Here is a 9835-nt window from a genome sequence, read left to right on the forward strand (position 1 = left end):
CTCTGGTTGGATATTAATTTTGATCCTCGGGCTGGATACGATTTTGATCTTCTGGCTAGATCTTCTTCGATCTTCTGGCTAGATCTCCTTCGTTTCGATTCTCTGGTTGAATCTATTTCTCTTGATTCTCTGGCTGAATCTACTTCGATCTTCTGGCTAGATCTGAATTATTGCGATTTTCGATATTCTGACTAGATCTTCTTTGTTTTGATTCTCTGGCTGAATCTACTTCGATCTTCTGGCTAGATCTGAATTGTTGCGATTTTCGATCTTCTGGCTAGATCTTCTTTGTTTCGATTCTCTGGCTGAATCTACTTCGAACTTCTGGCTAGATCTGGATTGTTTTGATGATAAATTCCCATCATTAGGATCCCGCATCTGAGGCATGCGCTGGTTGACCCTCTTTTGAAATCTACACCCAACCTTCATATTAGATATGCAACTTCGAGAGTATTCCACTTTTGGGCTTCGTACATATTCTTCGGGCTAGAACATGTTGTAACGACTCCTCAATTAAACTTGGGCTTGCTGGGGAAATAAAGCTTGTAGGCGACTTCATTGGGGAATCTTCAAATTGAGCCTTAGGCTGGCTTACTGGAACACGATTCTCAGGCTGAATCTTCGAAATGACCCTCAGGCTGGATCACTGGAACACGATTCTCAGGCTGAATCTTCGAAATGACCCTCAGGCTGGATCACTGGAACACGATTCTCAGGCTGAATCTTCAAAATGATCGTTGTATTAATCCTTCAATGCTCTATGGGGAATGATCCGTCTGCCGGGACCAATGAGCCACCAAAAATAAATTGGCTGCTTGAAAAGTTGACCTTACGGGGGGAGTATCAACTATGGAAACTTTGTTCGGCGAGGCTCTGTGAGGAGAGTCTGTGGGGAAAACACTTCCTGGGGAAATGTCGTAGGAAACGACCTTTACTGGGGATATGAACTTGCTAATCGCCCTCAAGCTGGGGATTAACAAATCCGTTAAAAATAATCTGCTGGGGAATGAGATGAACACTGGGAACACCACCCTCTCATCTGTTGGTTATGCAACCACTCCGCTGTTGCTAGGAAGATACAATCTGACACTGTCAACTCCGCTGGGGATATATAGTCTGGATACTGTCCACTCTGCTAAGGAACATGCTCTGCTGAGGAGAGACTTTGTCAACCGCTTGGGGATGAGGATTCATGACTTGGCATCCGGTTCCTGTGACCTGCAACCAAAAATACACGTATGCCTCGGGGGGATTACTCGGTTTGAATTCACCGTCCGGGATTAAGCACATTCAAAGCAATTTTAAATGTTTTCCTGTGCAAATCATCTGCAAAAGCCACCATTATGTTCATATGCAATATGTTTTATCAAAAATTCGAACATTTTTGCAACCAAACTGATAAATGAAAAATAAAGAGGCTCTTTAACTGAATTATTCGACTCTTACTGGGGAGAAAATTTGTGCCAGGAATAGGCGAGGGTATCAGGAAGCTGATCCCTAAAAAGAGGTGATCGCTATAAAAAGAGAACTATCCTAATGGCAATGGGGATACGGGGTCCCACCGAGTTTCGACTCTGCTATGGCTCGTATGTCCTCAAGACGCTCTGCTCATCTTGCTTTCTGAAGTGGATGATTAGTCGATCTTTAACCTTCGAAGATTGCCGGATTGAATGAAACGGTGATATAACACTGATGAACTCAGATCACAGTCATTCGCTTATTCCCTAACTTTTGCTTGGATCGCCCCCTTTTCGGGTTTTCAATCCACCGGGATACCCATTTTTGCCTGAGCCGCCCTTTTGGGTTTTCGACTCACCGGGTGTACTCTTTTTTTATATCCCTAATTTTTGCCCGAACCTCTTTATTCTTTTTTTTTGGTTCGTCGGGATGCCCTTTTTTTGCCTGGACTATTCTTTTTATCGTCCAGCGGGTCTATTTTATGCGAAGTATTTTTTTTTACCGCGTCTGAGTTAATAGGGGACGGGAATCCTTCGCCATCCATGTTTGTTAGCATCAAAGCTCCGCCATAGAAAATCCTTTTAACCACGTACGGACCCTCATAGTTCGGTGTCCATTTGCCCCTGTGATCTGTGTTGGGAGGAAGAAATCTTTTGAGTACCAATTCACCGACTTGATACCCCCGAGGGCGCACTTTCTGACCAAATGCTTTCTTCATTCGTCTCTGACCGAGATACGTCAATTCTGGGTACGTAGTTCCAGAATAGCACCATTTCCCGTTGGTTTGATTGATGACCAAAGCTGAATCCCCGTATACATCCAGGGTTTTAATCTGTATATTGACGGCTTCCTTAAGTCTTAGGATACAAGCTTCGTATTCGGCTTCATTGTTGGTGCGGGGAAAAGTTATTCTGGCCCCAAATGGCATATGAACCCCCTTCCTGTGTGATCAACACTACACCAACTCCGCGACCATTGACGTGGACCGCCCCATCAAACATCATAACCCATTTGGATTCAGGGTCAGGCCCCTCCTCCGGGAGTGGTTCCTCTCAATCTTTCGATTTGAGAAACATGATGTCCTCATCAGGAAAGTCAAACCTCATAGGTTGGTAATCATCAATCGGTTGCTCTGCAAGATAGTCTGACAAGACACTTCCCTTGATGGCTTTTTGTGAAGTGTATTGGATGTCATACTCTGTCAGTATCATTTGTCACCTAGTAACCTTTCCGGTAAGTGATGGCTTTTCAAAAATATACTTGACTGGATCCATTTTTGATATCAATAGAGTCGTGTGAGTCAACATATACTGTCTTAGTCGGCGAGCAGCCCATGCCAAAGCGCGACAAGTTTTCTCGAGCAATGAGTATCTTTGTTCACAATCGGTAAACTTTTGCTAAGGTAGTATATTGCATGCTCTTTTCGACCTGACTCGTCATGTTGACCGAGCACACAACCCATTGACCTTTCTAACACAGTCAAGTACATGATCAACGGTCTTTCCTCTCGGCCTGTAGACTTGCCCCGATCTTGATCTCTTTCTTGTCGTCTGCGGTACCGATGTTGACGGTCTCAATCACCTCCTGATAAGGTGTAATAGCTCGGTCCTCCTGTTTCAACAATCTGGCTAACCCTTCAGGCAATTCACAATCTTCCTCAACCCCTTCTTCGGCTTAATAGATAGGATTGTCGAAGTCATACTTGGCCAGAGCAGCGTCGTTAGTAGTGAGATCCGGGTGGTCCGCTCTGCATGATGGAGGATCATGCTTTACCTTAGAATGAGAGATTTTTTTTTTGGAAAGAAAGAAAAAACGAAAAAAGAAACATTGCCATTTTTTTTTTGTAAAAGTAAAAAAAAACTGAAAGAAAGAGAACACAAAATTGTTTGCAAAAGCCGTCCTTTATTGATGATAAAAATAATTGCGAAATGTAACTAAATGGATGGCCCTACAAATGAGCCGTTACACCTTGGGCAAAGTGTAAGACTTTATTATGCATGTAATAAAGGAAAACAATAAAATTCACTCTTTCAGTTGAGTAACCCGGACGGTTTTTCAGACGACCAATTGTCGAGCTTTTCTCCCGGGACACACGGGCGAATCCAGCTATCTAAGTCACAGTCGCTGTCAGCCTTGTCTTCATCTGCAGCATTGACGATGTGGGGAGAAACCAAACCCCCGCCGAAGAGATTACCGGTTTCATTCTTCTGAGATCCCGGAGCATACCCCAATCCAAACTTGTCTTCTTTGATGACTGGCTCCACAAATTTGCCCCAGCCTTGGGCATTACCAACTTTAACCACTTCGACAGCTTTCTTGTATGAAGAGATAGAAGTCCCGACCTTCTCAAACTCAGGTGAAAAGACAGCTTCGGGCGCGACCTCATTGATGTTTATGGCTTCGAAGCCCTGACACAGCATCTCGTGCATCTCACCGTCCATCTCTACATACTTAAATGTAGACAGGTGGCTAACAAAAATATCCTCTTCACCACAGACAATGACGACCTGACCTTCTAGTTCATATTTGAGCTTCTGGTGGAGGGTAGAAGTAATAGCACCGACAACATGAATCCAAGGCCGACCTAGCAGACAGCTGTAGGCAGGCTGGATATCCATCACATAAAAGGTGCTCTTGAACACCTGCGGTCCAATCTTAAATGGCAACTCAACTTCGCCAAAGACAGCTCTCTTAGAGCCATCAAAAGCCCTCACAACTAAGTTACTTGGCCTCAGGATGGTGTCATCGCAATCCAACTTCATTAAGGCTTTCTTTGGAAGAACATTCAGAGAAGAGCATGTATCAACCAAAACATGGGAAAGCATCACCCCTTTGCACTCCATTGTGATATGCAAGGCTTTGTTGTGATTCCTGCCCTCAGATGTCAAGTCATTATCGGTGAAACCTAGCCCCCGGCTAGCGTTTACATTGGAAACTACCGACTCCAGCTGGTTAACAGTTATCTCCGGTGGAACATAGGCCATATTCAGTACTTTCAACAAGGCTGCTCGGTGCGCCTCAGAGCACAACAATAATGAGAGAATGGAGATCTTTGAGGGTGTCTGATTTAGCTGGTCGACTACCTTGTAGTCACTTTTCTTGATAATCCTCATAAACTCATCCACTTCCTTCTCGAATGCGGTCTTAGAAAGATCTTCCTCAGTAGTAACCTCTTCGGCGACCATCTGTTTCCCTTTAGCTTTGGCAGCTGCCTCGGCTTCAGTATTCGCGCGTAATGTTGATGGTGCAAATAGGCGTCCACTGCGAGTGAAGCCACCAACCCCTCCAACATTGTCTACAGCGGAGCTACCAATGTCAATGTCTTATTCGTTAACTTTCTGCCCCCGACAGTAGATATCAGCCCCATAGTGCCATGAGATAGCACTGTCTTTCTCATACGGAACGGGTCCTGGTATTGTGATGGTGATCGGACCAACCAAAGTCGGTTGAGGGCTGTCAGAGTAAATTGCAACTGGTGCTAAACTTTCGATGTTCACCGCTGCTGGTTCTGTTCTTTCTGGGAAATATATTGTTGTCGGAGCGAGTCTCTCGGGAACATATATTTCTTCAGGAGTGAAATAAAACGTCACCGTCGATACATCATTCTTCACTGGACGGGCCTGATCGAACTGAAGACAACCTTCATCTATCAGTTTCTGAATACCCCTTCTCAAACTGTCACATCCGTTTTTGGCAGCTTGACAATTTCTGCATTCTTCCCCACAGCCCGGGAAAATCTGTCCTTTCAGAAGTCGGTCTTTAACCACCGATAGCGAAGTCTTCACCTTAGTCACATCAGAAACCAAATTCAAAGTTTCCCCACTATCAACAGCATTAATCCTCTGCCCGCCGTGAGCCGGCATCGGGTTCTGGATAACATTAGGCACCGGAGCAAAATTGATAGCCTGGGCATCTCTCAAATCTTGTACCTTTAACTGGAGAGCCTTGCAATTATCTATAGTATGGCCAGGTGCGTTGGAGTGAAAAGCACATCTGGCGTTGACATCATAACCTCTAGGCAAATTATTGGGATCGATTGGTGGGGCCAGAGTTCTCAACGTAACCAGATTCATGTCAATCAACTTGGGAAGTAATACAGAATAAGGCATTGGGATTGGCTCGATGACCCGGTCCATCTGCCTTGGACGTTGTTGATAGTGTCTCTACTGACCCGGATTACCTCCTTGTTGTTGATTGTTGTACCTGGGTTGTTGTTGCGGATGATATTGCGGTTGAGGAACAGGTGTTGGAATAGTGACTGCGGCCACTTGATCTTGATAATAATTAGGGCATCCTCTACCCCTGCCTCTACTGGCATACACAACGCTTGCCTCGCCTTCTTTTCTTCACTGACCGTTACCAGCAAACGGTCTCTTGGGACCTGATGAGTTGGAAGCACTATTGTCTTGAATTCGGCCCATCTTCAACAGACTCTCGATTCTTTCTCCAGCAATTACTATCTCTACAAAGGTGATTGACGGGCAAGCAGCCAATCTCTCAATATAATTGCCTTGAAGAGTGTTCATGAACATGTCCGCCATCTCCCTTTCAAACATAGGGGGTTGGACGGACGCAGCAATCTGTCTCCAACGCTGAGCATACTCTCTAAAGGTTTCCTTGGAAGTCTGAGACATACCTTGCAACAAGGTCCGATTTGGAGCCATGTCCAAGTTGTATTGATATTGCTTGACAAAATCCTCTGCCAAGTCTTTCTAGCTCTTGATGGTAGTACGAGACAAATGAGAATACCATTCACGAGAAGCTCCAGTTAGACTGTCTTCAAAATAGTACATCCACAGCTTTTCATCTTCCGTGTGAGCTCCCAACCTTCCCAGATAAGATTGGAGATGAGTGCGTGGGCAAGAAGCCCCGTTGTATTTCTCAAAAGTAGGGGGTTTGAACTTGTGAGGAATCCTTACTCCCTGAACCAGACCAAGATTTGTGACATCAAAGCCTAAGGAATTTTGAGACTCCAAAGATTTGAGCTTCTCAGCAAGCTCATCCATACGGCGAGTGGTCTCGAGGGCCTCGTCGTGCAAAGAAAATTGATCATACTGATAATCTTCAGTAACGGGGCGCCCGTTAATCCGAATTCCTTGATTCACATTGTACCTTCCGCCAATACCATTTCCAGCATTCCCCGTGTTGCCAATATTACCCGGGTTTCCATCAGCATTTGCGTTACCCGCGTTACCAGTGTTCACAGGGTTATCAGCGTTCCCAGGGTTACCAGGGTTCCCCTCAGCACTTGGTATTTCCACCTCTGGATCGGGCCTCGGTTGCTCAACCAATTCCCTCAGCTTTTCCTGGCCTTCTGCCATACCAGTCATCAATGTCATGAACTGATCCATCCTTTCACGCATATCAGCCAGCTCTTTCTGTACTTGGTCCATCGCTAGCTGTGGACGATTTTCCTTTGTCGGGTACCTGTGGACTCGCTTGGGACCAATAACTGCCTGATACAGGGAACAAACATTAGACACTGCGGTGACACCTACAAAACAGACAAAGGTTAATATGCATGGTATGCGATGCACTACTTGTTCAGTTTTAAGGCACCCCCGTTTTGAAAGGGAATACCCTGCAAATGAATAAGCATGAGATATTGGATGCAAATATGCAGATGATGTTATGCAATGCAAAGGCATGTCAATCAGAATTGATGGATCCGCTTGAACATCTGTCAGGTTGCACTGCCTGGAGAGAAATTCACTGAGGAATATAATACAAGACCAAAACTCTGCTCCAGAAAACCGGGTTGGTTGGAGGTTAAGGTTTCCTGAATTTAGCCCGCCCCTCACTGGTAGGTTCTAAGAACAGAAGTTCGTCAGCTTCAGCCCTTCAGTCGCGAATAATACATTTACCACTGAAGGTTTGGTATTATTACGGGACAAAAGACCTCCATTGACTCCCCTCAACAGGACATCCTAATAGCAAGTTCCCAGTCTCGGGATCCTCGGATTGAGCAGCGAGAATGCGCCCACCAGAGCTAACATAATCACGTCTCGGAGGAGAGGCCTCGACTGAGTTCTCGGGAAATGGTCACCAGAGTCGACGATTTCTAGAGGAACATCCTGCCGTTACGGAACACCCGTAAGACATAATATATCCAGAAGAAACCTCGTCTGGGTGTGGTTCTTCACGAACGACTTAACGTAGCAACACGCCACGCAAGCCTCATGATTATCCACTCTAAAACATGTGTGTACACTCAAGCCTGGGTAATGGGCTTATCTCTCATAGAGCACCCCATCCCAACAAACAAACAAACAGATCCAACAGATACAACAGATGCATGCAAGCAGGTAAGCAAATAAAGGTACAAAAACATGAACACCCAATAAACAAGAAATCACACAAGCTATGAGGGACTCGCTTAGGGAAGATGGACCAGCAAGAGGTCAACTTCTTTCAATCCCCAGCAGAGTCGCCAACTGTAGCGACCTGAAAAATACAGTGCGCGAAAAAACAACTGGCGAAAGAAAATGACAGAAGAGTCGCCACCGTGCGTTATTTATTCCAAAGGAGGGAAAGGAAACGCTCGAAGTAAACCTAGAAAAAGGAAAGGACAAGACGGGGTCTCGTAACCAAATCTTGGGTTCGGGAGTCGATTATGCGAAGGGAAGGTATTAGCACCCCTACGCATCCGTAGTACTCTACGGGATCCACTTTTGTAGTTCTTGTCTAAAGGGTGTGAGTTTATCTTGTGCTGTTTACCAAAAAAAAAAGGGTTAAATGAAAATGACTCGCGCGGATGTCGCATCCACTGCATACGTATCTCATCTGAATATGAGAATCAGAGTCTTCGTAGCTCGGCTGACCTATGGGTTGGGGGGATGTGTGCTCGCTAAGACATCGCGTCTTATGCCTATGTATCTCATCTGGAATGAGAATCAGAGCAAGCCGTAGTTCGGCTAACTACGGGGTTATGGAGTGGGTTTTGGACGAACGACGTTACTACGCAATCTACCGGATGCTCGACCTTTGGAGACTTACTCACCTGTAGTAGAAGGAGTAAACATGTGTTTAGGAGAAGAAAAATCAATGAAGGGTTAGGGTTTGGGATGCTCAAGGGCAAAAAGGCAGTCCTTGACGAAGGAACCGCGCTACCTGCAGGGATACGAACACATACAAAACAAACATGTATAAAGTAAATGTGCCAACAAGGGGCTCAGAAGTAAATAAACAAAAGAAAACAAATGCCTCCTATCGAGGTCTTCCAGCTAAGAAAGCGATAAAATGCGGAAAAGAGGTAAAAGTACCACACGGATGAAGATTCGAGGTAACAACAATTAAAGGAACGAGAAACCCAGTGATCTCCCAAGCTAATGCCATCAAAGAAAGGTGAGTCAGTACAGGTAATCAGAATGAACCTCCAGGGGGTATCCCACAAATAAAGTGGGAAAACCACGCAAACCATCTCTGCAAGAGTCTGTGAGCCCTCACAAAAACTCAACAAAAGGGTTAGTGAAACACGATAAGCATTTTTTTCATGGATAACAGTATGGTTTCAGAAACCTCAAACCCTGTGGCATACATTTCAGAAATCATGTGATTAAACATTCAAGGCATAGGTTTCACCCATTCATGCATAATTAAACCCGTGGGCAAAAACATAATGAAATTCATCCATCATACCTCATACATTCAGATGATCCAAATTAAGAGCATAAAATTATGGGAATGAGGCAAACCTGATGGGAGAGCTTGATTGAAATTGAGTTGCACCCGTGAGGTTTACAAAACAATCTTTAGGGTTTATGTGAGGCAGAGGTGATTCTGTGCATTTGAGTTCCCTTCAGGGTTTGGAGGCTGCTCTGAAGTCTGTTAGCTCTTCTCTCACTATTTTTTTCCCCAGGGTTTTGTTCCAAGGAAACCTCAGAGTGTTTTGCTTCTCTTCCTTTTTCTCAAGTGAAGCCTTGGTATCTATAGACTGAATTTCATGGCTTTGTGGGCTCAAATGAGAGAGACCCAAGTCCAAATTTTTTTTGTTATATTTTATTTATTTATTTATTATTATTTTTATTTATTTATTTATTATTTTTTTTTTGTTTTTTTTTGTTTTTTTGTTTTGTTTTTTGTTTTTGATCTAATTCTGATTGACATGATGAAATGCAATATGAAATGCTAAATGAATGCATGAATGAGGAAGGCGAATTTTGGGGTGTTACAATTGTCTAAACAAATCTTTATGTACTCTCTCTCTATTTTATTTTTCAATTGCTAATTGGTTAATTCATCGATTGTGCAATTATTACGTTTGAATAAATTTTTGATAACCTTTTGAATATAGGTTTTGTTTAGTTGATCACAATCCTTTAGATTGTGATTGAATTTGAAGATCAACGAAACCACAAAAATTTCCAAACAAAATCGA

Source organism: Lathyrus oleraceus, chromosome 5 (assembly GCF_024323335.1).
Source record: "Lathyrus oleraceus cultivar Zhongwan6 chromosome 5, CAAS_Psat_ZW6_1.0, whole genome shotgun sequence".
In the NCBI taxonomy this organism is placed as follows: Eukaryota; Viridiplantae; Streptophyta; class Magnoliopsida; order Fabales; family Fabaceae; genus Lathyrus; species Lathyrus oleraceus.